Source organism: Anopheles coustani, chromosome 2 (assembly GCF_943734705.1).
Source record: "Anopheles coustani chromosome 2, idAnoCousDA_361_x.2, whole genome shotgun sequence".
Classification (NCBI taxonomy): Eukaryota; Metazoa; Arthropoda; class Insecta; order Diptera; family Culicidae; genus Anopheles; species Anopheles coustani.
In genome coordinates, this window is record NC_071289.1 from 29183901 (window position 1) to 29211889 (window position 27989).

Here is a 27989-nt window from a genome sequence, read left to right on the forward strand (position 1 = left end):
AAGGGAAGAGCTGCGATCGCTTCCTGCCGGATGAAGGATGACGGAGTGGGACGAATAAAAAACGAACAAAAACGGTAAAAATGGATGAATGTAACTGTGATGGCACGCGCACCGAGTTGGACTGTGACGATGATGGTGGTAAATGGAAGCAGTATGAATTATTTAACGAGTGATTTGCAATCATAAAAGGCACATAAATCTACCATTGTTTACTTGGAAGTTTTCCATTGCCCAATCGGAGTGTGTTTGCAGTGAGGATGGTCCTATGGAATATACGGTCCGGAAGGCTCATAAGTTAAAAAGTAAAACGATAAATATTTTCCAACGCACCAATTTACCCTATTTTATAAACTGTAGAATTTTAGATAACAGTATGTTCAATTTATATTGTAATAGAAAATAATACTTTTTATTAGCTTAACTGATTTTATCAAGGGTTCAAGCTAAGTTTCCAGCTTAACTAAAACTTCTACCATTATCAAATTAATTGTTGAACGCAAAAAAACAAAACAAGGTACAGATGAGAATAACCACACGAAACCGATTAAAATTAAAGAATAAGTTCAAACACACAAATTCAACCGATTAAAAAATGGTGCTCCCACTAAGTAAATTAGAACCGTTAGGATCCCATCGTTAATACCCATTTCGCATTCATGAGAAGCCCCAGCGAAGATAAAGGAGCGGTGCGCTGTTTTTGCTGCGGCTAATCATAATTATCGGATTTTTTAGAGCCTGTTAAACATGACGGCGTACATCCCTTATCCCTGCCGTTTAGTAGGTCCCGTCCATTACTTACTTTGGATCGGGATTTCGCCCGACCGTACGCAATGCAGGTAGGCAAAGGAGGTAGATATATTTTTATCCTTCGCCGTGAACCGTAAAGTGCGCTGGTACGATGTAAGGTCAGGTGGTTGGGAAAACAATTTCGAATTACCACCAATTTTCCGGGCATTCACGCAGGGATGGTGGGGGTAGAAAAATAGAAAAAATTAGCCAGCTTAAAGCATCAAAACCAGAACACTAAAGCTAAAAATGCAATTAAGTAGGTGGATATTCAAAACACAGAATAAAAAAAGGAAAAGGATGGAATTTTTTTTTCTTTCTAGTAGACTTCGGAAGGCAAATATGATAAAGAGCGGGGCAGTGTGGGGACCGCGAAAGAGGGAAGGGACTCGTGCAGCAGACCTGCTGGATTTCCTCGCGTGTTTTCGGACGATATCTGGTTTAATCACTCTTGGCTATTTTGCAGCTGCGAGGGAAAAGGACTGCCCAAAGAGTTAGAAACGAGCCACGGGCCAAACGAAATATAAGCTCTAGTAAAAAAAGGTTCTGGTTCTCTTCACAAACAGTACATGGCAAGAGTTGTTGAACGGATTGCTTGGCAAAGACGCTTAAAAACGCTACGAAGACGGTATGATAGACGATTAAAACAAGCGTCATCGTTATCACCATGAGAATGAAAAAAATCAATTTAAAACAAATTTATATCACAGCCTGACATGTCGGGCGCTTAGAGCGATCTGCCCACCCTGTCACGATTTGAATAATTGCATCATTATACGGTCGATAACGGTGCATGCGATAACGCCAATTTGGGCCACAAGTTCACCATAAATCAGCGGATTATAGTGTCAAAATATTTCCCCTGCGAGAAAAAAAAACCCGCTTTCATAGGGAACCGATACTGCAGGAAAACTATCTCGTGATGGCACGATTTGCAGCAGGGTGAAATAAATAAAATGGAATCGAATACTTTCGACGATTACGGGTCGATTTTTTCCGTCACCCCGAATTATATGATATTGGTTTGATCCATCCGGAAAACGTGAACACCCCTGTTCCGTGTTTGAATTTTTCCTTATATGTTTTGGAACAATCAAGAGAACGGTAAAAAACTTTCTTCTATCACTGTAAACCCAAGGGTGTCTGGTAATATTGACCCTGGGGTTAATCGTTAGGCGAAAAAAGGTGGAGGAATGAGTAGAGAAAAAACAAGCACTTCCTCCCAAGCTAAACACGAAGTGTGCGGCCTATCTCTCGCATCAACCCCAACACAATGCTTTCCGCTGGGAAAGGGGTGGTTTTTTTGTTAGGGTGAGACAAGGGTTTGCCGAACGGGGTAGGCAAGGATGCGTTTTACTCGGGCGGTGTGTGGTGTGCGGTCGCTACCGAAGGCGCAATCCAATTAAAATTGTAATCAACTGGGCCAGGCAGTCGGCAGCACCCGTCTGTGCTTTTTAAGGGTGAAAGAATAAGATCCATCTTGTTATCTTCTTGCTTTTTTTTTGTTTCAGGTTTTTTGGGGTGCATACACTCCCTCCGTAATTGAGCCCGATGGAAATGGTTTCGTTTGTGAGGGAAATCGTTTTGTTTTGCTCCAAGTTTTCTTCATCATTTACATATGTTAGTTTGTCTTGCCCAAAGCTTTGTTTGTCCATGGACGAAACGAGACTCATATCGACTTCTACTGTAATGCACTAAGACACAATACTGAACGTCCTGTTAAAAATGGCTCACTCTAAATTATACCCACTCTATTCAACTAAAGGTTTAAAGAAACCGTATACAACAGGACATCATTTGTACTGGACTTTCCTTGAAGCCAATGCCGTGAGCCAAAAGCGTCGCTAAATTAGAGAATGAATATTGCAGTAATTTTCCTCCGGTCCGGTTCCGGTTGTAGACCTTGCCTTGGCTAACGCTTAAGTCCCACTCCCGTCGCGTGGCTGCAGGGACGAAAGGACGAAAGGTATAATCCTAATTAATTTATTCAAATTAAGAAAGATACAAGCGACAGATAATAGAATGAAGTTGGCCGAGAAAACCCCCAACGGACCGGAAAAAAGCAGGCCAATCCTTTCCCCCCAGAGAAGGCGAAGGCAGGAGCCACCCAGATCATCTGGGAAATTGGAGAAATGGCAACCAGAATGGGCAAAGGAATGTCAAAACGCACCACCTGAGGTGGTTTTTTTCTCCATAGTATTTTTTCCCCCTATTTTAATGCGTCGCAGTAACTGTTTCGTTATGCTGTTGAAATAATTTTTTTCGGTTTCATTTTTGCCTTTGCAAAGAATATGAAGTGAGGCGCAAGAGGTAAATGAAGCTCGAGAAAAATCTATTCGGTGTACGCTCGAAGCGTAGCGACTTGAAGGCGTAACCGTACAAACGCGCCGTAATTAACAGAAAACCAAATAAGGCGCACAACAAAAAAAAACATTAACGATCAAACTAGCCAAGGGAGAAAAAAGGTCATCAAAAGACTTACCTTCCTGGATGTGAATTATCCTTTTAAGTTAATTATATCCTTAATTACGCTGATAATATCGCATAATCTGGAAAGAGACAAAGAACCAAGAATGAGAGAAAAATGAGAAATGGAGCAACCGTGCTGAGCCGCCGGTAAAATAGGTCGTCTAGAACAAAACGACCCACAGACACACATACACTCACACAACCACATTAGCGCAGGGACGATGACGAGATTGTCATTCGCGAAGGAATAGTATGAGGATGGGAAAATCGTTGTCTTCCGAGAAGAAGGGTTTTCCACCCGCACACATTTAAACAGCACCCACACCCTCAACGTCATTTGATTATTTCCAGAACCAGCTCAAATTAATTTACGAGGAAAAAGGTTTCAGTAATAGATGAGGTTGCTCCAGAATGCCTAGATTGAGGTTAATTAGGCTTTTTCATCAGAAACAAAAACTTTTTGTTGTGCACGAGTTGTTTCTTTTTAGCGCACATTTACTCAAATTAATTTAATGTTGAGCAAAGAAAAATTTAAATTTTCAGCAAAGGAGCATTCTCAAAAATGAGTGAATAATAATAAATCCTTTCGAAAGTTCCTCGAATAAGTTTTAAATATTTTCGAAATAATGAAGGTTTATTTATACCGCACGCCAATGAAACATGCAGCCAACCAACAATTTCGCAGAATGCGGATCAGAAACCACATCCACACGTTATCGAAACGCCCTCGCGTACATTTCCGGTGCGAGTAAGAACCGGCACGAGAACGGGGCCCTCTTTGTCCGATGCTGCACATCATGTAAATGAACATGACGAGCGCCCGAAAGGCACAAGCGATGTTCGGGAGAGGGGAAGAAAACGGAAAAGGGAGGTAAACGAGCTGCGGTATCGATTCGATCAATTAATTAATTAAAGCCTTAAGCCCTTGAGAGCCCGAGGAGGAAACGCTACTCATGGGAGAGCAGGTACTTGTGTTTGTGTATGTGTGTGTATGCATAGGGTACAGATTGTGGATTGTGCAGCAGGTTGGCAGTGTCGTGTGTATATGTGTGTACGTGCGTGTGTGTGTGCCGGTATAGTGTACGATTCGCTGACAGCGACAGCGGGGAAAATTTTCGTTCCCTCCAAAACGCAGTCCACAAGCTTCGTGAAGGACGGCCTAGGTGAAGGGGTTCGGCGAAAGGTGATCATGCAAGGAAACGCGACACCGAACGTTTCCGCACCCGGGCGTCCCTTTGTCGTTCGGGCACGGGCCGCGGCCCGGCCGAGAAGAAGTCTAATAAATGAAGCCAATTAGTGGACCGCCTCCATCGCCTCCAACGAAAGGAAAAACAAGCGACGGAGCTGGGAAGGAGTGCGACGAAGTGCTGGGAAGGGAGGCGTTGTGATGCATGAGATAACGATGGGAAGGGAGAAGCAAAAAAAAAAAAATAACACAGATTGCTGGTGAAACTTGAGCCCACAAGCACACACCTCCACAAAAACACACATGAGTAACCCGTTTTTCCGAGCGCTACCTTGGATCATAAATGATGGGGTGGAAAAGCCGGAGAAAAACTAGGGAGAGCATGGGCGCATGTGACGAGGATGTGATGGAAGCGTTATTTCTTTTTTTTTTCATGCCTTCTTTGCCTCATTTGTCAGGAGCGCCATTGCATTTTGCTCCAAGAGCGACGAAAGACGATGAAGAGTTGACGCAATCTGAAGAAGGAGCGAAAAGGTTCACGGAGAGGCGAAAACACAAACAACGAGGAACGTGAGGAAGTATGTTAGTAACGAATCGGTGCAGCATCGGCCCGTGGACGGATGAGAAGGATTCGCTCAATTAGTGAACCGCGTCTGCCACTTCCACCCGCTGCTCCTTCCGACGTCGTTCGTCAATTGGCCAATTTCTGCGCAGCGCTCAGGAAAGAAGGGTATCCCGATTATGCTCCACTCGGGAAGCGCTAGGGTTTTTCCCAGGCAAAAGCGTCGATGGGAAATAATTAGTGCAATTGTTTGATTTTGGTGCCTTAGGCCCAACCCCGAACCCCAGAAACCCGGGTTTGGATATAAGAGGGATATCCTTCTTCCCGGGCGCTCGAGGCGGAGAACCCGAGCCGAAAGATGTTCCAGCTTGTTAGTGGTGCATTTTATCCGCGCCGTTACCACGCCGACCTGCCGGAAAATGCGACGCGGCTAATTAGCGGCGGGGCAACATCCTTCAGTTCGCCTACCCTGGGGACGCACCTACACGTTCCAAGGAGAAATAGTACCGGTAAAACAAAGTGCTGAAGAAACGAGACAAAACAGGATTTGCACAGGTACATTGGGCCGGCCGTATTTTTTTTAAACGCGCACCCATCCAGTTCGCTCAATTCAATCCGTCATTTCAGCTGTCACGTCGTGAGAATCTATTTGACAGATGAGATGTTGTTCCATTACGCTAGATGAAGTTTACCTCGCTCTGTTAATCATCACACACCCACATAGGGCTCCTCCCTCTAGGTCTATTAGCCTCTGTGAAAAAATAAAACTAATGCTCCAATATTCATAACGTTTATTAAAATGATCTATTAATTAGTTCACACCATTAAGGTGGGAGTTGTTTACGAACGATGGTACGCCTTTTTCTCTTTTACAAATGAATCTACTGTTTCTTTTTGTTTGCTCCTATGGAAGCATCTAATGTGTGAAATTTAGACGATATGATTCTATTATAATGTTTATGCCGAATTTTCTCGCGATTTTCCTCAAAATGTAGCGTGAATGCAACCCATCGCTCGGATGATAAGGTCAATTTATTATGTGCCTTAAAATATGTAAAGAAAGTAACCCCTAAAGGCAGGGAGGTGATTTAGATAATAACATAAGGTTGAACACATCAAGCCAATACTAGAAAATGGTCAGAAACACAACATAACAATGCCTATTTATGCGCATTTATGAAGAAATCGACATAATTTGAACAAACAGGTTTTAGTCTTTCGAAACTAAAACACAAAACGAAAAGTGAACTGTTTATGCTGACTTATTAAAATAAAGCATTATACTAATGTTGAAATTGCTTTGCTAAGAGGGGCGAATTAAAATTCAACAATGTAATTCTGCCATCGACAAAACCTTAACTAGAGCGTCCTTGGTCATACCTTACATTGAGATGTTTGTTATAATTCCCGGATTTGCTGTTGTTAAGATCCTTGCAATTAAAGTAAATTGTTTTCCTAAAAACTATACCTCTTTATGCGCCGTTGAGGGTTAACTGCATCAAACAAAAACCCCTTCCGTTTGGCCTCCGCCGTTCCACGTGACCGATGCCAATTTGTGCAACGCGCGTTCAAGCCACTTCACGAACACACATCACCAAGCCTTCCCATCGGGTATTGTGCATCGCGTTCGGGTGCTCGTGGGCTGCTGCATTCGCGTTTAATTGAAAACAAGAATGATAAGTTCATTAATAATTCGCGGCGCTGCCTTTTGCAGCCTCGGTCTGCTCCCCGGGGCGTCTTTATTTTCCCCGCCAACAAGTCGTCCGGACGGAGCGACGAATGTGAACGCGGCCATGCCTAACATGCCAGCCAAGGGTGCTGCCGGGATGCCCTTGACACCGTGTTCAATTCGCGCAAGGCGAGCAGGAAGCAACGTTGCTCGTTGCGACACTCCGCCGCTGGCCAAGATGATTGTATTGTATTGTATTGTATTGTATTTATTGGCTTACTGGTGTCTGCATCAAGCTTCACACTCTATAAAGTCTTAAATCTAACAAATTCTTAGCGGGGGCATACAGTTTAACAGAACAGTGATGGAAATGGCGATGTTGCAAAAATGGAACAGGAATAGAACGGATACAGTTTATGAGGAAGGAGAATGGCGAAGGTTGGCACGGAAGGTGGAGAGGGAGGTGTTGAAGTCGAACAAATCAGCAGACTCATTAAATTCCCGCACTGCACGGAGAAACGGGTCATTGGCGCCGAACTGGGTTCGACGCCTAGCCAGGGAGAGGATAGGACGAGGTCTAAGTGGGCGTGATGGGGTGTAAAAATTTAGGGAGGATAAAAGGAAGGGAACGTCCAACGATTGGGATAGCAGGCCGGCTACAAAGAGAGCTTGAGAGGCCCGCCACCTCAGCTCCAATGGTTCAAGATTCAAAACCTGACAACGGACAGCATAGGGGGGCAACGGGGTGCTTGGACCAAACACTCTACGAACCGCAAAGCGCGTGAAAGCTCGCTGGACGCTTTCAAACCTTGCAATGACAGAAGGAGAGGACGGGATCCAAATGACACTCGCGAACTCCAGATGGGACCTGACCAAGCTACAGTAGAGGGTTCTGAGACACATGGGATCTGTGAAATCAGATGCCATGCGTCGGATGAGTCCAAGAGTTTGATAAGCCTTACTTATCACTTTGTCATGATGCAAAGTGAAAGAAAGCCGATCGTCAATCCAGACACCAAGATCTTTGATGACGGACACTCTGGATAATAGCTCATTACCAAGCTTGTACTCATACTGCAGCGGGCGGCCAGATCGGCAAAAGGAGATCGAAGCACACTTGGGGAGGGACAGGGATAATCCATTAGCGGAACACCAGATGGAAAACTGGTCAATAAGGAGTTGAAAAGCAAGACAATCAGCTACAGAGGATATAGGACTGAACAGTTTTAGATCGTCAGCAAACATAAGGAATGAATCAGGAGGAAGTACGTGGCTAACATCATTTACAAACAAGAGGAATAGCAAAGGGCTAAGGACACTACCCTGAGGCACACCAGAGCCGCTAGAAAACTGATCGGATAAGGCAGATTCCAACTTGACGTGATATACCCTATCTGATACAAACGACTCGAACCAGGCCAACATCGGGTTGCCAAATCCCAGTCTCTCCAGCTTGACCAACAACAGATCGTGGGGGAGCCTGTCGAAGGCAGCTTTAAAATCCGTCTGGATGGCGTCGAATTGGAGACCAGCATCGATTGATACTGAGGCCCGAGTGACGAAACACATAAGGTTAGTCACGACAGAACGTTTAGGCAGAAAGCCATGTTGGTTGAACGAGATGACTCTGCTGGTATGGGAGAGGATATGGGAATGGATAGAAGTTTCAAGGATCTTGGCACAGGTGCAAATTTTGGATATACCGCGGTAATTAGAGACCGAATTACGCGCTCCTTTTTTTAGGATTGGTACCAGCCAGCAAGACTTCCACAAGGATGGGAAGCAGGAGGAGGAAAGGGAAAGGTTAAACAATTTACAGAGATGAGGGGCAAGGATATCGCTACAAGATTTGTATATGATGGCAGGAATACCATCAGGACCAAGGGAGCATCCTCCCTTAATTTTGCGAATAGCCCGGAGTATCGAGGCCTCGTCAAGCACCACACTATTAATGTCCAAGACACCCACAGGCGCGTTAGACAAACCATCAGATCGAGGAGTTGAGGTTGCAGAGGAATTCGCAAAGGTATCCGAAAAATGAATTTTGAAAAGGTCGCAGATTTCGGTGGGTGAAGAGGCGCTAACATTGCCCAAAGTCATTGTAGACGGGATGGACGAGGATTTCCGACGGGAATTTATAAATCGCCAAAAAGATGCGGGGTTATGGGATAGTTGGTGTTGAACTCTGGCTATATAAGAACCATAGCGAGCATGGTTATGTATGCGGAATGCAGTTGAGGCGTATTTGTACACCTGTTTCCTATGCGGCGTGTTGGAACTACTCCATGCGCGTTGCGCCCGCCGTCTGTCACGCTTCAACACATGCCACATACGGTCCGACCACGGTGGCTTGGGAGGGGGTTTCAGGCGGGGACAGCACATTGGGAAAGCGGAGGTGATGATGTGGTTCAAGGAGTGTAGAGCAACATCGACAGAGGTGGCCTCATGGAACAGGCTCCAATCAGCATTTGAGAGATAAGAACGAAGTCTTGGAACATTAATCTTACTAAAGTTAAAGTTAAACTGCCCAACAGGACTAAAACTAGGACGAGAATGGGAAGATCGACTTGCATTACTTGCTACATTAATCTTAAGAGTTAGGGTTAATTCGAGGGCTGGATGATAAGGGTCAATAGGGAGCAGTGGAACTACGCTTTTCTGGATTGCTGGGTATAGTTCGGCCAACCCTTCGTTGGCGATCACCAGATCGAGTTGACGGTCTAGGCTGTTGCGGACACAACTAAGCTGGAATAGACCGTTCGATGCCAGGCAGTCAATAAAACAGGATGACGATGCAGAGGTCGACGTGGCCGTATAATGCTTGAAGGGATGGTTATCCCCCATCGACCAGATAAGCCCCGGGAGATTAAAGTCGCCCATGATGAGAAGCATGTCCTTTGTGTTCATCTGGTCAGTTAGCAAATTTAGTACATTTGTTAGCTGGGTGAAGGCATCCGTTGACGAAGCATGTGTAGGTGGGATGTATAGAGCGCAAATGAAGAGCAAACGATCCGGTAGTTTCACAGCCACCACTGCAAGCTCCAGACTGGAATGAACCGGTACCTCGTGTGCCAAAAGTGTGGCTGTACACGCTATTAGTACACCTCCGCCTCGTGTACATGCGCTATTAACAGCATTCCGGTCAGTCCGAAACACGTTGTAGTGGTCATCGAATAGGAGCGGCGTCGGGATTTGCTCGTTTAACCATGTCTCCGTTAGGATGATTAAATCGAAGGTGGCAGCAGATGCGGCCAGCAAAAAATCGGTAGTTTTGGTGCGCAGTCCCCGAACGTTTTGGTAATAAACCGTTAGCGACGACGAAAGCGGCGTGTCAGGAGAAGCGGTAGGTGGTGTTAGTGGTGCGTTGGATAATAACGGTATCGAAGGCGGTGCTGGGGAAGGATACGTTATGGTGGTGGCACTAAACAGCTATTGCTGTGTTTGTGGGTTCGCGCTACATGTGGTCAATGTGTCGGTAATATTCTGGGATAGTACGGAATTTTCGGTTCTTGTACTAACTGGTGTTGTGATTGAAGATGGAGGGTGGCGATCGTCCGTGACCGCAAGCACCGCGTTCTTAGACAGCTTACGATTCACAAACTCCTTAAAAACCGTTCCTACAGGCCAAGTGGATCGCTGAAGTGCTTTCTCTCTATGTTCAGCTGACATTCCGATCTTGAATGACGCGAAGGTCAGTGTATTAACATCCTTCGAGGGCGGTACAAGCTTGATTACGGTGGTATCGTCAACGCCAATTTGGTGCTTAACAAACGCCTGAACTTCCACAGGCGTTGTCGTCGGACGGCAATTTGAGAGGTAAAGCCAAAACTTATCATCTTCCGGTGGCAGCAAGATAGTGGCATGCGGTGCAGTTACGTTCAATGGTGCAGTGCCGGTAAGGGGCAGAGTGTCGACATCAACCAGTGGTGATGGAGGGGAACGGTCCATGAGGCGACGCTTTGAGGGGTTAGTGCGCGTTTCAGCCTGTCCATCGGTGGCTCTGTTTGCAGCAGTTCTTGGCGCAGTCTTAGTGGCTTTCGCTGATGTCGGGGCCGATGATGACGGGGCCGATTCGTCTTAATCACTTTTCATTTCGAGCGCAAGTGCAGCCCGTCACTGGCTGGACGAAAATGCACCTTACCGGTGCACAGGAGAGCATCATTGTCGGAAGTTCCGTTTTTTTCACGTCCACATTATCGTGCTTCTGCTTGCCGTCGGCGCGAAACTTCTTCATTCAACGCATGTACGGAATATCAATGTATTAATTAATAATGTTCCTAATTAGCGGCGCATTAAAAATGTACGTGCACTTGATGGTGGCGATTCGGTAGGGCTGCTGCTTAGAATCAGTCTTGTTGCAGTAGTGGGCACTATTCGTGGGAACAGTTGGGAATTGGAGGATGAGAGATGAATGTTACTAGACTCGGGAAGAAACTGTATTCAGTGTTCGTCGCTAATTAGCTGGAAAACTGAAGAAATGGTACCATTATGTAACATAGTTGTTCAAAATTACGTATAGGACGACAATTGAGGATGTAATCTTGTACAGAAGGGTGACATTGGGGATCTATTTTTCATTTTTCAGTGAAGCAACAAGTTTGCTCTATTGTTTTTTTACCTTTCTCTAATAATATTACTTTTCTAAAATTCAGCAGAGAAGACCATAAAACCAATAAATGATGATATCGGACTTTACAAGTTCTCCTGGACGGATTCATTTTCCGTTTGACAGTAAATAAATATTTAAAAAATAAACCTAGAACATTCAGTCGATAACCTGATACAACATTTATTACTCGAACCTCTGACAAGTCTTTAACTCATCTTAGGCAAAACATATCATACAGGCACACGCAAGGAGGAGTTGATATGACGCAAGTCCTTCAGCTACAAACGATAGCAAGGCGTCTCGAAATAAACCGAATTCAGGCGTCAGTTAAAACATAAACGAAAGCTTTTTCTACGGTACTCATACATTTTACCTTATGGTTTGTAAAAAAAGTTATAAATCGAACAAACAATAACAATCTTTGCTGTTTGCATCTCCTTGTTTCGATTATTGTTTACTCAAAGATGCTGCAAACCCGATAACACCTTTTGCAAAAAAAAAAAATCACAACCAAAACATATTTGTACAAACAAAAACCTACCGACGATCCTTCGCACCGGATGTGTAGCGAACTGTGAGCAACTGATGTCAGAAAGAGTTTGGGATAATAGAATTTTGATTTTCCAATTTTCCACTGCGATTGTGGCGGCGAAAACACATCGCCATTACATTGCGGGACTGTTGACGCCCCGGGAAACCTCAGGAGCCCACGTAGCCGAACTGCGAGAATGCACGAGCACCGAACAAAAAACGCGGAGAGTCGGTGATTTGGATTCGATTGAAATCGAAGCTGGCAGGCAGACGATCGGGAGAAGGGGTCCAGTACGACCCCATAAGCTTCTATTGAGCAATCGAATCGTAGAAGGGTGCAGTTCTAGGGAAGGGTACACTAGAAGGGAGGCACTTCGATCAGGGGTGTATGGGAAGAAAAATTGAAATTTTCATACATTTATTCGCAGGCCGCGAGAATTTGAATCCGAAGACCACCACCTGGAAAGGACGTGGTGAGGAAAAGGACCTGGGACGAGCGGTGGTGCTTTGGGAAAGGATTTGCTGGACGAAGTTCGAAGGATTGCTTCGATGGTCCTTGGCTGGCCTGTCGGTCCAGCAGGGAACAGAGGCACTGAAGGGCAATCAGATGGGACAGGAAATTGAAGGCACTCTGACTCTTTCCCACACTCCCTTCCTGTACGCCATGCATGTAATAAATCCACTCAATCAGAATGATGGATGTCGATGGGTGTTTTGGGGGAAAAATATCGCCATCCCGTCGAATCAAGAACGAACTTCACTCAAGGAGGCGGGCCAGCACGGAGGGTGAGTTTTTCCCACCTGGCACTAGGTGGAACTCCCGGCGAAAACGACTCCGACGCTCGAGCGCTTGAAGATGCAGAAGCGAACGGTGCACACTTCCGCAAGTGCGGCCACAGTTCCTGTTGATGTGCATCATGAACCAATTGTTCGGGCGTTAACAGCGGGCGCAATGTTTCGCAATGGGCACGGAAAAATCTCGGAAACGAGCTGCGCCAAGCGAAACGGCAGAGGTTGAGATGTTCGAGGATCTTTTTCTCCGATTTGAGCACTTTTTTCACCCCTCGTTTGAAAAGTCTAACCGAAACGAAAACGAAACACACTTCAGCTCGCTCGTTGGCAACTGAGTATATCTTTGTTTGTGTATGTGTGTGAGTGTGGGTTATCGCCCGGTGATGCTGGAAACGGTAGGAAAAGCTAGAACCGGTAGCATCGCAAACCATTTTCCGGGACGTTGTATGGCCCGTTGTGGCGTTGTGCCGAAAGTTTCGACTGTTTCGACCGTGGCGTGCGAGAAAAGGGGTGTCCAGAAAGTCAAATGGCATTGGTACGTCTCGACCGTCGGCTGGGAAGAGTGTGAGAAACGATTAAATGAAATGAAATCCGTTTCGAACTCAATTTAGTTCGCCCTTCAAAGCACCGGGTTGAAGTGTTATTTTCGATTAAAGTTTGCTAAAGTTGTGTAATGAGATAAAACTCCGTCGATCGAGGACTTCTGTTAATTTATTCAAGAGCCAAAGGCATTTGTTATATTGGTAGTGGTGATGGAGATAGGGTTAGAAATATTTTCTTTATTTGTTTCACAAGTTTTTCAAATTTTCTCTAACCCCTCTTCTCTGATTGCAACACCATTGTTAGACACGTTTAGCTCGTTTAAAATGATAGATATACCAAAAAATACAGTGCGCATCCGAGATGAATGAGACCATTTTTAAACTGCACAATTGCAACACTTGAAGCTATACAAAAACTGTCGATTCCTCTCCAAGTGTTTTTTGGCATCCAAACCATTTGTTTTCTAGATGAAATAATAAGGAACGGAACACTCCATGCGCTCCGGGGCACGGTTTGACATTATCCATCCACCTAATTGGACACTCTCGCTCGTACAAAACGGAACGATCATTATTTTATTTTTTTCCAAACATTGTGCATCACCCCAGAGACAACATTTTCTTCTACGCCCCTTTGTGCAGGGGGACCACCCAATTAACCACTTTATTTCCTATCGTTAATTAGTTGTCCACTGCAAAAACAAAAAAAACTAAACCTTTGGAAAACTTAAGTACAAAACAGCAAGAAAAACTCGGTTCAAACCAAACCCAAACCAGTCAACACACTTACTTAACCAATGACTAATTGCTGCACCGTTTTAGTTTTTGGCCAGTAATGAGGTGGGCTGCTTGTTGAAGATCTTCGCTTCATCTGCGGCCGGGGAACGACTTCCGAAAAATCTCCCCCAATCTCTCCCTCTTTTTCCAACCCACATGCTTCTCTAGCTAACACACGCACACAAACGTACACACGCATCACGGAAGATGATCGGTACGATCCGAAACACATAATGATCGAAACGCCATAAATCCGTCGTTAATTGGATCGTATTTAATGGGGAATTAAAACGTTAATTATCTTAATTAGTCACCACGTGGACGGGTTTTCCCCCGGGCGGTTCGGGCGACAGCAGCAAGAACAAAAACCGGCAAAACAACGATGAATGTTCCGCTTGCAACCGGGGCGGCGACGGTGGTCATCATCATGATCATCGTCATCATCAACATCGGCCCAATCGGCCGGGGAAAATCGGCGATCCAAACTCACCGGTTGAGCCGCCCATTCCAAACCATCCAGCTTCGAGAGAGCTGTTTGCTAGTTTTGTTTATGTTTTGCTTTGTTTGTTTTATGGTCGTTGATTGTTTCGTGCTTGCTGGGCCGGTGTCTTTTCAGGCAATTTTCGATCGGTCCTCTGGTGGGCTCGATCGGATCTGAAAGTACCGCATCCGGGCGGGCTCCGATCGAAGGCGAAAACACGGTGGAACTAGCTGCAATCAAGAAATTGTGCTCCGTGTGGCGTGTGAGGGGAAATATTCTATTAATTGCTAATACCCAAGCGCGAGCCCAGCGGCCCGAAGGAAAATTATCGAGCGGGTTAATTGGCGTAGATGGTAGTGTTCATTAATGTAATTAATGGCGTGTTTAAAAAGTGCACAATTATACTTGCGCTCATGTGGTGAACTGTGGTTGAAGTTTCCCGAGGTTTGTTTCGGTCGGTTTCGACCGCGTATCCCACTGATAACGGGAGGGAAATGTTTACTGAAAAATATATTTAACCCTACCTGATGTCTTCATCTGCAATAAACCCACCTTGAGTTATTGTATTTGTTTCACACATTCACGGTGATTGTGCAAAACCTAACACCTCAAATCACCGGTTGGACGCGCACTACGATTAACTAATAAAGCCTGACATTTCGGTCTCCGCCTGCAATTGCTGTTTTTTTTTCTATTCATTCGCCTTCCGATGGTTTGCTGATCAGCTGGCAACACAACACCCAACCCGATTCAATCATAAACTAACAAAAAAAAGCAAGATACGTAACAGTACCTATGCCTGATGTTCAAAATTAAGGCCCTCCGGTGGCCTTAAGAAGCCGCCTCAAAAAAGAACAACATCATCGTGATCATAATCTTGGCGTCATGATGATCGTATTCAGCTCGTTAGGCTGGCACGCGGATCAACGGCTAACTTTTTTATTTTCTTCCCCCTCTTTGCCGGCCTATGCGGCCAACGATAAGAAAGAGCGTCGGTCAATAATTTATCATTATTGGTAACGCGCGGCAAAACGCTCGCCACCAGCCCAACCCTTTCCCGGCCGTCAGTTGGGGCGCAACTGCTTCATCATAATTGATTTACGGCAACGCCTCTCCGACGCAATCGAATTTCCCATCCCGTCCAATGGCAACGCTGAACCTCCTTCGGCGCACGAGAGCACGAGAACGGAGGAAAACTTTAATTTCTTCATTACTTTCGCCGCGTTTGTGCGCTCCGATTCGCAAGTATCGTGAGCCGACGAGCATTTGGTGTTTTGCATGAAGGGCGGTGAGGAGGTAGGGACTGCAAAAGATACGGCCGGCACACCGCGGACTGCCTGTGTCTCTCGGGCTCGGGCGGCACTCGACACCAGGGCGCACAAATCCCGCACTCCAACCGGCAATCCAATCGAGAACCCGGTGCTTTTCCCGCGGGCAATCCGATCCCCATTTCGCTCCAGCGTGGCCGGCCCTGGAGTGGTTGGGCCCCAAGTGCCCGCGAGCCCTCCTACCGGTTTCGGTTCCATTCGCTAATGAACCACTTACTGACACTTAATAAATTGAGCCTCTTATTTATTTATTCTCCCGTGATTAATCCACCTGAGGTGATTATTACCTTAACGAAATGACGATCGCTCCGGGGCGAAGGGGAAACCTTTCCCGGTTCCAGTAATAATGGCAAGAAGTGGGTAGTGGGACCATGGGGAGGGGGGGGGGGGGGGGGGGGAGAGATAGTTGACCGTCGTAAGGCTTGTCTCGCCGAAATCGGGAACACACAACTGCCCTAAACCCGGCGATCTGTTCGGTATCCCGCCGTTTTGTAGCCCATTTCATTTTCATCGTTTCCTTTCGCACGACTTTCCGCGCGGAGTTGGTTTCGATTTCCATGACCAATGTTCTCGTGCATGGGTGTGTTTCATGCATGAAAGAAAATGGCCATGGTCCATATATCTTGCTCTGCTGAATAAAATCACTTCTTAAAAAGTGAAACCACAATTTCGAAAAGCCCAGATAGTGTTTAGTTTTCACACCCATTTGTCTGGAATCGTTATTCAATTTCATTCAAAACCAATAATTGAAACAATTCCCATCAGCTGGTCAAACCTTCCTGTTGGTATATCATCGACATCACCAAACCATCAATTAAAACCATCAAAGGATATCAAACCGACAGAGAAACTAAGGCTATGGTTTAATTACATGCAATTGTTCACTTTCGGAATGTACGGAAGAAAGAATCGAATCCCAGAACCATGCCCTTCTCCTGGTGCTGGTTTTCTTCATTTTCAACAGATGAACCAGAGACAGGAAATTTCTTTGCACAGAACTGACACACACAAGTGCCAATTTTAATGCTCTATCACGAATGCTTTGAAGAAATGTGGTGTCACATGCTGTTCCGCAATCTACGGGAAAATCAGATAAATGGACAGTCCAAGCGCTCATTCGTTGATTGTACCTGGGTTAGAGTGGAAAATGTTCTTATCAGGATATGAGAAATACGTTCTTGCTTGAATAAAAAACTAGGAACCTCCAGACGTTTTTGAAAAGCATTGTTGGAAACAGTTCGAACCCATAAGTTCGAACTCGCTCCAACAGCACCTGTCAGACGAAAAGGGAACGGTTTTCTAACGCTAGTAAACCGATAAAAGAAGTGGAAAAGCGGGAAAAAGCTCGGACTCTTGTACAACCAACGGGAATAAAGAGTAAATTTTTGGCTTTTCTTTGCCACAATAGAAATTCCTAAGAATTCTTTTAATTCCCGCGACGTAAAAGTGTTTGCAACAAGCATTGAAAACAGGCTTTGGTTGGCTGAAATGATGCTCCTCGGAAAATAAGAGTTTTATGGTGAATGTCAAATAACAACAAAATTTTAGTTCTCTATGATTTTGTAACACAAGTACAGTTTCTGTTTAATCTATAGTATATTTATTTTGTCATTTTTACAGCTGTACAACAGGTAAATGGTTTTTTTATTATACTTTTTTATCAATTTTCATGTACTTCTTTCTCATTTTAGATTTTCATTTTCACATGGTAAAAATGTATGAACATCAAACTTTATGTTAAGAGTGACTCTTTAAGTACAGCAATCTTATTTCAAACAAACAATATGTGTTTGGATAAAATCGTATTTTAACATTTAGTAATTTTATTTCGTTTGGAAAAAGAATTTAAGACTTGATTCCTTTACTTATTCTTCATACAATACTTTGCTTATTCTTCATACATCTATTGAAGGGGTGGTTTTTTTGATGTCACTAGCATAAAAAACACACTTTAGCGCTTCGCATTGGCGCTTCCGTACTCGTCTGTCATCCGTTCGTCCCGATTTCTCGGTTTGCAATGGCTATTGTTCTGTCAAATTTCTGACAGCAGGGACATTGCTTCGCGATCGTGTACCTGTATACTAAACGACACGGAGGGTGGAAGAGAAAGACGTTGAATGCAACGATCGTTTGCGTCGTGTGGCTTCGCGGTGCTGCCGTGTCACGGCGAGCCCTATAAGCGACCTTTATCTAATTGAAATAAATTAATGAAGGTAAATACACTACGGCCAGGTGGCACAGGAGCACACGGCAATGGCACGAGTTTTGGAGGAGCGTACGAACGTGCAGCAAGAGGACACCTTCACGCTGGCGGGCTGGTAAAGTGTCACGTTTTTTGGCACCGTGCCCAGCGAATGTCGCGCAAAGATTTGAGGTCCATTAAGATGCCTGACATTCCGCGAGCCGTGGCCTGCTGATATCGCTAACAACAATAAACGGTGGGCACGGTGCCTAGATTTTTCGCGTCAACGTGCTGAAAGAGCATCACCGAATGGGTGTCAAGTTGCTAAGCAACCGCTTGTTCATTCGGGTTGGAACTTTTCACCACGCATTGCAAACAACGTAGAAAATCAAGAGGAACTATTTGAAGTAAATCTGACGCCTTCTAGAAATATTTTGATTATTAAAAAGTAAGTCATAAAGAAAAGATCTGACACACATCATAACGAAATTTATTCTCAGAGCTGCATAGTAGGAGTGATTACCATACAATTCGCTGCAGCAAGCCGTCAATTAAGACTACATTTAAAATAATGCTTCACGATAGCCATGAATAGTCATTTGAATAAATATTCCTCAGCCGAATGAGTGGCTAACACTAATCTTAATCTACGTTCGTGTGTCCATCACCGCACCGCGTAAAGCATTATCACACGCACTTAAATAATATTCCAATATTTTGACCCTTTCATCCATTATTCATCGGTTGGGAACCACCCTTAAGCTCCCCCTCGGGGAGGCTTTTGATTGTCTTTGAAGTCGTCGTCTTTGAAGGCTTCCCCGGCACTTCCATCAAGCGGGTCCGATGAGCAACGGTTTATCTTGCGATGAATCCATTTGTTCAACAATTAGATAGCGTTAAGCTAGATCGCCAAGCTCGCGGCAGGTGGGGAATGTTATTCTAACATTCAAACATCCACTTTCACCACCATCACACAGTGGATGGTGGATGCAAATAGGCCGCATGGAATTAATAATATTCCCACCTCAAGTCCAAACTCGATCGCATCTCGATCTTGGTACGATGATAAAAGCCCCACTATTATCATTGAACACGGTGTGTGGTAACATGGGGTGAGAAAAAAAAAGAAAATACACAACCCAAAAGCCCTAATGTAGAGCCGAAACATTAACCAGAAACCTGTTCCATCCATCAACAGAAATTCATCAAGGGTCGTTTCTTTTGCATTTTCCTCTTGCCCTCCCCAGCAGAGGTTCGTCGTTACACACCCGGCTCGATGTGTTTTCCTCCCGGCTCGTGCGCGCCGGAAGCCATTCCCGGCCGCCAGTTTTGGCAGGTTCTTCGATAGTTTTCTACTCCCTCGAACCTCTCGAGCTCCCTTTGCTGGTAGTCCATATCGAGTGCGGAGCATACGGAAAATACAAAAAAAAAGGAAACAGAAATCGTCCGATAAATAAGTACTTTTATTCCATCTCCAACTCCCATCAAACCGACCATTTCCCAACCTCCCAATCGCTTGCTCTCGCGCCCCGTATCAGGTGGTCGACGACCATTGGCATCGTCATCCTGCCACACGAATCGGGTTAGCCACTTCCCGCAGGTGGAAGCCACGGCACAGGAAGGGGGCGCGACCGAAAGGGGATCGAGGAGGCAAACAAAAAAGAAGCGGCATTGAAAGGAATATTCTCATCTTTTTTATTTTTGATTGACATTTTAATGGAGTTTCGAAATTGAAATGTGTTCATATTTCAAGTTCCTCTTGCTCGTTCGCTCCGGTCCGGGATTGAATAATTTATATTAGTTTCTTCACTTCTCACCATCACCCCACCCCCACTCTTCCCGTCCCCACCCGGACCGATCCCAGCCGATTCATCAACGTTTGTTGCCCGTTGCCCGTGAAATTGGCCACCGGAGTGGAAAACGGGAGCAAACGGGAGGCGCGGGCGATGGAAGACGGCGGTTCCATCATCGATTTAGGCCACACTCACTGCCCTCACACTTGCTTGATGTTAAACGGATCTCTCCTCACGGTGGCGTATCAAGAATGTCTAAATTCGATATATTTTCGGTAGAGAACATGCAGGCAATTTTTGTAGTTGTTTTTTCTACACGCCAGCCAAAGAGGGTTAAAAGAAAACGGGTGTTTTTATTTCCTACCGCTTGCGCATGCAGTTCCACACACACACGGGGAGCTCATTGACCGAGTTTTCCCCGCGACTAGACTTTTCCATTTCCGTGTGATCATTGCTAGAGACAAGTGGAACGGACACACCGAGCGCTCGTGGATTGATTCAAAGCAGAGTTTTTCCTCTAGTGTTAAGCGAAAATCGTCAAACCAGGCTGTCAAAAATTGAAGATACTACTTGAGCACGTCAGTGTAGGACCGGCACGGATTGTAACATAGTACCACTTGATAGGAAGCATTTCCATTCGTCTGAAAGTTTTAGATAAAAATGTTGCTTGCACAAATTTAACAGAGTGGATCTCTTCAAAGTTGCAAAAAATAGAAACATGTATCTGATACTCGGTTTGCTAAGCTTCCTTAAAATACATCAAAAGGAAACAACGGTTATTTTAAAATAACAAGTAAAGATAAACTCAATTGTACAAATTATACGCTCTTAAGTGTTCAACGATCAACGAATATTCAAAGCAAAAATCATCTGCAGTGTTCTTCTTCTTGGCGTAACGACCTCTTGGTCATGCCTGCCCGTTAAGGGCTTACGAGTCTTGTTTCCCTGTTGTACGTGGATAGTCAGTCCTCTCGTACAGGGGAAGGTCCGGTCTCGGTTGGGATTCGAACCCACGCCGTCGAGGTTGTGAGCCCCGGCGCTCATGGGCCGATTTTCTAACCGGCGCTACCGCTCGGCTGTCGCGGACCCCCGACAGTGTTATAATGTATAAATAATTCATGAAAAGTGTTTACTGTATCCAAAACTTAAAGTTGTAATAAAAAAATCAACCCTTTTCTCTATAAACCAATTAAAACCGTGTCCCTTTTGAAGTTACGACAGTAAATAGTCAAACCGATTGTGGCATAACTGATCAAACATTTGAAAGTTTATTATTTCGATTATTTGAAAAAAAAAGGCAGGAATTTTAAACACGCACAAACAAACATAGAATTACCACTAGGTCCAATCATACGCTTAATTACTTGATCTGATAGCGATATTTGTTTACTTATCCATCCAGCGTGCTGGACAAATAATCGGACATTAAAGCCAATCAGCGAGCGAAAGTAAATGAACCGGCGGACAGCCTGACTCGGAAGAGTTGAGACCTTAAGTGTTTATTTACATTGCAGATTGCATTGACAAGGGTGATTCGTAAATGATGGAAAAGAATGACATGGAAATAAGGTAGGCAATTTTAGAAACAGTTAATAAAAAATGAGTGAATTAGTTCTAAATATGGATGCAAACAGAATGCAAGATCTCGTAATATTTTTTTAATCAACATTTTTATGGTAGAGTAGCTTCTTCTTTCAATGAGTAACAATATTTCACAGGTGTAAAATATATCAATTGAACAAATATAAATCAACTAAAAGAAGAGCATCACCGATAATATGTGCAACAATCTTTAATTCTCGAAACCCTGACCGAGTGACCGCAAAATAATGCGCCACCAGCGATGCGATGTTGCTCCGGAATGTCGGAATGAAGGGGATGATGGATGGGACAGGGTGGGAAGGGGTTCGTAGCTACATCAGCAGCAGCAGATGGAAGTATGTGTTAACGCCGAGCGCCATCGTCCTCCTCCAAGGCAAATTCAATCACCGACCGGGTTTGACTCCGCCTGCGGGCGGCATGCCGGACAAACAATACACAAGAAGTAATTAAACCGTTATTTACATAAATTTTTAATCAAGCAAAACTTAATTAACGTCACATTATTCAGCCGGTTCCGTTGTCTTGGCACATCACCGCCGCCGCCGCCGCCCTCGTCGTCCGTCTACCGCTCCGTGGTGTGGCCTGCAGCTTCTTGGACCCTCCTGGGAGCCACACAGCTCTTCTGCTTCCGAAGCTCTACGCTGCAGGCGATGGGGACGACGGTGACAACGCGTCGTCAGCATGGATGTGGATGGCGGGATGTGATAAACGGACTCAGATGACAATAAAGAAAAGAAAAGACACTCCCTGGTCAACGAAGACGATCAATGGAGCAGTAAATCAGACGGGTTAGGTGGATGCAAACGGTTCGAAGAAAAGTTTAAGAGGAGAGCATACAGTGTGTATCAGCTATGCAGCATCTTTCACATACTAGTTGGTGAAAACTGACAGTGTCTATAATAAACATCAGTTGATATAATATGTCGATAAGAATGGAAATCACTTTAAATTGAAAATTATCTAAATATCATATTCATTCGTATGCCAAAACCAATATCAATGTGACTCAAAATCGAAAGGCACTGTTTCTAAGACACAGCTCAATTCAGTTGGGCCACACAGTAGCATTCTGACGTCCACTCTTGTGGGAAATAATCTTTGGGAACCAATAGCGCTGACTAGCAGCAAGACGAGTAATCGACGTGGCAGGAAGTGAAACATTTGTTTGAAGACGAATGAAATAAATTAAAATCGAGTGCATCGACTATTTATCGATGGATAGATGTTCGTGAGCAAGACGATTATGCTAGTCGATGTTGTTGATACTGAGGATGAAGAATGTTATAGCTTAAAACCCTTCTTTAGCAATGGCTTTATTGATTGTTTGCCAAAAAATATGCCAAAAATTTTGATAAAGCACAAAGGACAACAATATTTTTTTTTGTTTTGGGTAATTTATCAGATGAATGTATTATAAATATTTGTAACACATGCAGCATAAATACCCATTTTTTGTTCTTTACTAGCTAATGGTACGAACCTTCCAGATTTCGTAATTAAAATTGTTTTTATTCAACCGAAGAACGGTTATAATTAATCCTTATCAGACCCATCCGATACCGCACGAGGCAAAGCTACAGGATGTTTCTCGTTCGACAGGAAGTACGTAGAAAAGCCAGCGGCCAGCAGAATGCAAGAAGTCGATCGTGCACGGCTGGAGAGATTATTGAAAACAGTATCGATTGCTGGAAAGGCCAGCAGTCGCACGGTGGGATACAGGCGAGCAAAAACTTCCTTAAATCGGTAAGTAATATTTGATGAACAACGTGCATCCTGACAAAGGGGGAGGAAAAGGGTAGTAAATCTTACCGCGCAACGATTTGGCCAGAGGTTGGGAAGAAAATCAATTAAACTAGACACTAGCATGGATTCCTAAGAAACCGTACCCTTCTCCGCCCTGCTCCGCTACTCCCTGCCGTCAAAAGAGCATGCTTGAACGAGAAGAAAGTAATCTTCTGCTGCTCAATCACCCTCGCCGGGGGGCTGGTAGGGGTGCCGGGGTGTAGGATTACGGTTGTGATTTCCCACTTGAGTAGCTTAATGAGGCAGGTCCTGTGGATCCTTCAGCCACACATCGCTCGATATGCTCTGTGGGCCATCGGGAGGAGGAATAAGGAAAAGCCACTGTTGGGGGAAGGTGGAAAACTTCAACGGAAAGCTCTCGATTTGAAGTGGACGAAAGCAATTTTCACTTCGACCAACTCGGTCGCTCCGGTACCGATCTGTAACCACTGCTCTCTGCACTATTCGCTCCCCACCCGTTCTTCTCATACCCCTTCAGACTCATTTTCCAACTTCAGTCGAGTCCTCCAGCATCGTCGAAGGGCTTTTCAACATGTTGCCACCTTCCATTCCCGTCGAGTGCCGAACGATGTAGTGCATCGTTTAATCGACCAACACACGCGTATGCTTCTCACCCAAACAGATGCAGTGTCGAGAGAAATTTACTAAACGACTAACTGATCCCGTATGTCCCTGTTTTCTCCCCTGCTCTTCCCAGGGAGTAAGGGATGAGGAGGAGACAACGATTGGAATGGATTTTGATCAAATGTTATTTATTATTTGCGTGTACTTAGAGGATGTGCGACGCTGCAACGGAGGGCGAGCGAGTTTAAAAGGATAAACGATCAACTCTTAACTACTCTTTCCATCCATCCCGACCCTTCACACCTCTTTTGCCAACCACACGAAGCGGGTTGGGGAAGACCAGGCGTCCTGATCCGATACACATTTAATTTAATTTAATTTATCTCACCCTCACTCCGATTCTGTTGTTTTGACTCCCTGTATCGACTTCAGAAATTCAACAACACTCCTTTCCCGTACAAAATCTAGTGATGTACCAGTCCTAAGAATGACGATAGTAGGGATTTAGTTTGTTCTACAAATTGAAGGTTCATGGAAATGAAAGTATTTTTAATTTAGGTTGGTTTTATATTACTTTGAAGCATTGGATTAATTTAATTTGTACTAAAAGCTTTATTATTAACATTTCGTACACTAATAATGATGTACACTGTACAGTTCAAGCGAGAAAACAATAGAGTCTCCTTGTGCAAATTAATTTCTATAGTCGACGTAAATAGATAGTCTAATAATAAATTGGTACGAATTAAATGATCGAAATAATACTTAAATTATTATGAAATAGAAGTAAAAAATGTCTTTTTTCATGTTCTATTTTTTTAAAACTGTTAAACAAAAATGCAGCTCTCCCCATACAGAAGCGACACTGCCCACCACAACTCTTCAATTGCTCTGTCGTGAAATGGATACTAGGTAGGAACGATCTCCCGCATGTCCTCGAAACATCCTTTTCCGTTCCTTTTCTCCCTGCTTTCAACTATATACCACTTATTTCCTGCACATGACAGTGTTTTAATCGAACCGAATACTCTTACTGTTGCTGTTGTGATGCTGTTTAACTAAATGCTATCAGCTCTTCCCCACACAGCCCCCTCTATCCTCCCATTGCACCGTCCTGGGCAGCAGCACGAAGGAAGCTGTCACTCTGTCTCGCTTTTCCCCGGCAGCACGCTTACCACACAAATGCACATACAGAGCCACACCATTAGGAGTCGGAAATAGAGCATCGGGCGCCGTAAGTGGGTATATGGAAAAAGTTCCATGCGGAGCGCAGTTTAAAATGAAATAAATAAAATTGAAATTTAATTAATTTTCTAATTAAATTATCAGCTACCGATGGCTAGCCACGCCGGCCGTTACACGCACACAAATACACACATACACCGTAACCATGATACTGTTATTCATGGCCACGCGGTGGAAAATGCAGGAAAACTTTGCTGTGAACGGGGGGTGGGAGGAAATGGTGGTAAGATAATTTCCCAAAAACAATATCGCTCCCACCCTCCTCTAGAGGGCTTTGGGTTTGGGAACCTTCGGGAGTTTTTAATTTCTCGTTTTTTACGGCACGAACACCCGTGGATAGGAACTGCGGGCAGGATGTTCGAAATAAAGGATTTTGTTGCAGGAGACCAGAAAAGGAAACATTTCGCCAGGCGGGAGCCAATTTTACGATGTAAATGATTAATTTTCCGTTGTGACCGTGACCGATACTTTGAAACTGATTTGAAAAAGAAGACCCCCACACATACACGCATACATAAATTTTGCAAAACATTTTATACACAAATCTTACAAATTGTGTAAATCAATTCAATAATATTTATTTCATTATATTTTTGAGGTGCTTTTAAATGTAATTGAACTTATTAGAGTGACAAGATCCTCTACAACGACATCAATCGACTGACCGTTTTATCGTCACGAAGCTAAAAACGAAAAGTTTGTTATATTTATTTTGAATTACTCTTTAAAGATATGTTTCTTTTATTGGTGCCAATTATCAAACAAGGAAGTATTTTAACTTTACCAACAGCTGTTGCCTATTGCAAAATTTCCCGCACCATTCATTGGAACACCCTCCCTCGCACACTGTACCATTTTCTATCCCTTATCATTACTTCCTTTCTTCGTTACAACTGCTCAATCAGCTGCTTGACCCTCGCCAAAATTTTCCAAAAACAATTCCCACAAACACCCTTGCAGATGCGGTGCATATGGTGCTGTTTTTCTTTTTCCCAACCCTACCATTGGCACCCTCACCCCACTTTCCGGAACATATGGTGGTTTTGGTGGGACGGTAATGGGTAAACAAAGGAAGGATTTTGCTCTCCGCGTCATTATCGTATCTTTCGGGACGGAAAACTCTGGGGTTTCGGGTCGCGAGGCGGGTGTGTTTTACAGACGGGCAAAGAAACACCATTATTGCATCACGTTTGCGGTGCGTCCCGGCGTCCCCATGGCGTACGGAGACGACGGCGGCGAAAGGAGATGTGACAGGAGGCGCGAAGTTAGACGGACGGCCACGACGAAGACAGTGCAAACTTTAATGCACTTTGTGTACGTTTCATTAACTTCCGCTCGCGCGTTCGCCGCTTTTTTGCCCGGGCCACACTGCCTTGCAAGACATGAAGCAAAGCGAGAGGGTGCCCCGGCTGCAAAACTGGGACGGAGGAAGCAAGCAGCCGGGTGCATGGCATTATTGCAATATAGTTATTTTCTTTGTAATTAATTTTTTAATTAAATTTCAAAATAATTACTCGCTCCAACGGAAACACTTGCCATTCGGGTCCGGGCGGGTCGGTGGGTTATGTATTTGGCTGCGTCCTTCACAAATGTCACGATGTATTTGTTGGACGAGTACGGGGTGTTGGAGGGGAACGGGATGAAAGCGTGACTGCAAGTGTTCGCTGAATACAGTGCCGGACGCACCAAAATCTGCATTCGTTTTGTTTCATTTTATTTCAATATTTTGCTTCATATTCGGAAAGATGTTTCTTTCGAAATATCATAGGTTCAGTGTTATTTGAAAATGGGTTTAAGTTTTGACTCTTTCAAAATGGTTTGATTTACTAAATAATTAGAAGCACCCGAAATTAGATTCAAAACATTAAGCGACCTTTTTGAAGCGACGAAACAAAATCCACGATTTGTCTCCAAAAACGGATGCAAGGGCACGCCATGTGTCACACTGCTGAATATGGCAAATTTAACTTCCCAGCTGCATGCACCGGGGGTCACTTTGACCAGCAACATACCACGCACCCCACACAACCGGCCACCGAAGGGGAAAAAATCATCTTCGCTCGTTAAGAAGTGACACAATGCCTTCTTCATTAGCAAACCCCATTCACGCAGGCCCTTCCCCGGCCCGGTGGAGACAGAAGCGAAAGGTAAACGAGCAGGAGCGGGTGGCGGTTGATTGGGACAGCTCAGGAAGTCACACTAACAAGATGGGTTGCGTCCACGGCAGGGTGTACCGGCATCAGCTGTTGCCTTCTTCGGGCGCTCGCGGGAGTCACGAACTGGCGATAAGACAGACAATCGAACGTTCATTTGTAGCTCGGGATTGGATGCGGGATCTGTTTTTGGTTGCTGCTCTTTTACTTCACGCTTTCCACAGCAGAGCGATGGTGTCTATACAAATGTAGTTCTTTTAGCTATTTATAATGATTATCATTGTGTGATCATTATGAACTTAAGAGGTGGTATACACGGATTATTAGGTAATATAGTTTTTCAACCTGCCAGTTCAAACAGTTTTCAGAATTTTAGTAATTTTATGAAATTTCAACTCTGTCAAAGAAGAAACTGATTCCAGATCAAAATTGAGCAAAGTTAGCATAAGCACTAAGTACATACATGCATTGATTAAAGTTTTCAAAAAAATAAATTTGTTTGAAAACATTAAAAAATTTATACGACGTTTCTTATTTATTGAAAAAGTTTCATTAGTGTAGTTTATCTAAAAAATAAAGATGACCGTACAAAAAAAACACGATGATCACCTTGATTCCTACGGATTAATTCCTTCGGATAAAATCACAAACATCGGATTGTAATTATATTTAACTATTATTTTGTGACTTGCCTAACATTTTTATTTTTTCCACCGCACAGGTGGTGGTTCGCAAGTTGTCGGTTGTTTCTCTTTTTGTTCAAATTCATCTTTAAAAATTTATTTCTTTACGTTCGTATTTCGTAAGTCCTCAAACCTAGTGAAAAGACATTGAGATAACATTAAATGTGAAATAATCTAATAAAATTACCAACTTTCTTAGTAAGAATAAGTAAGAATAATGCCAAGACAATAA

At 44.2% G+C, this 27989-nt stretch overlaps 1 protein-coding gene across 1 annotated transcript in view; it reads right to left on the reverse strand.

The window, feature by feature from the left end:
* The window catches only part of LOC131266887 (LIM domain transcription factor LMO4), a 201233-nt gene that overhangs the window by 71631 nt on the left and 101613 nt on the right, over nt 1-27989 (reverse strand). The window contains exon 7 of the mRNA XM_058269568.1: nt 3269-3335. The gene's annotated coding sequence lies outside the window, so the exon portion shown is untranslated. The remainder of the gene's footprint in view (nt 1-3268; nt 3336-27989) is intronic.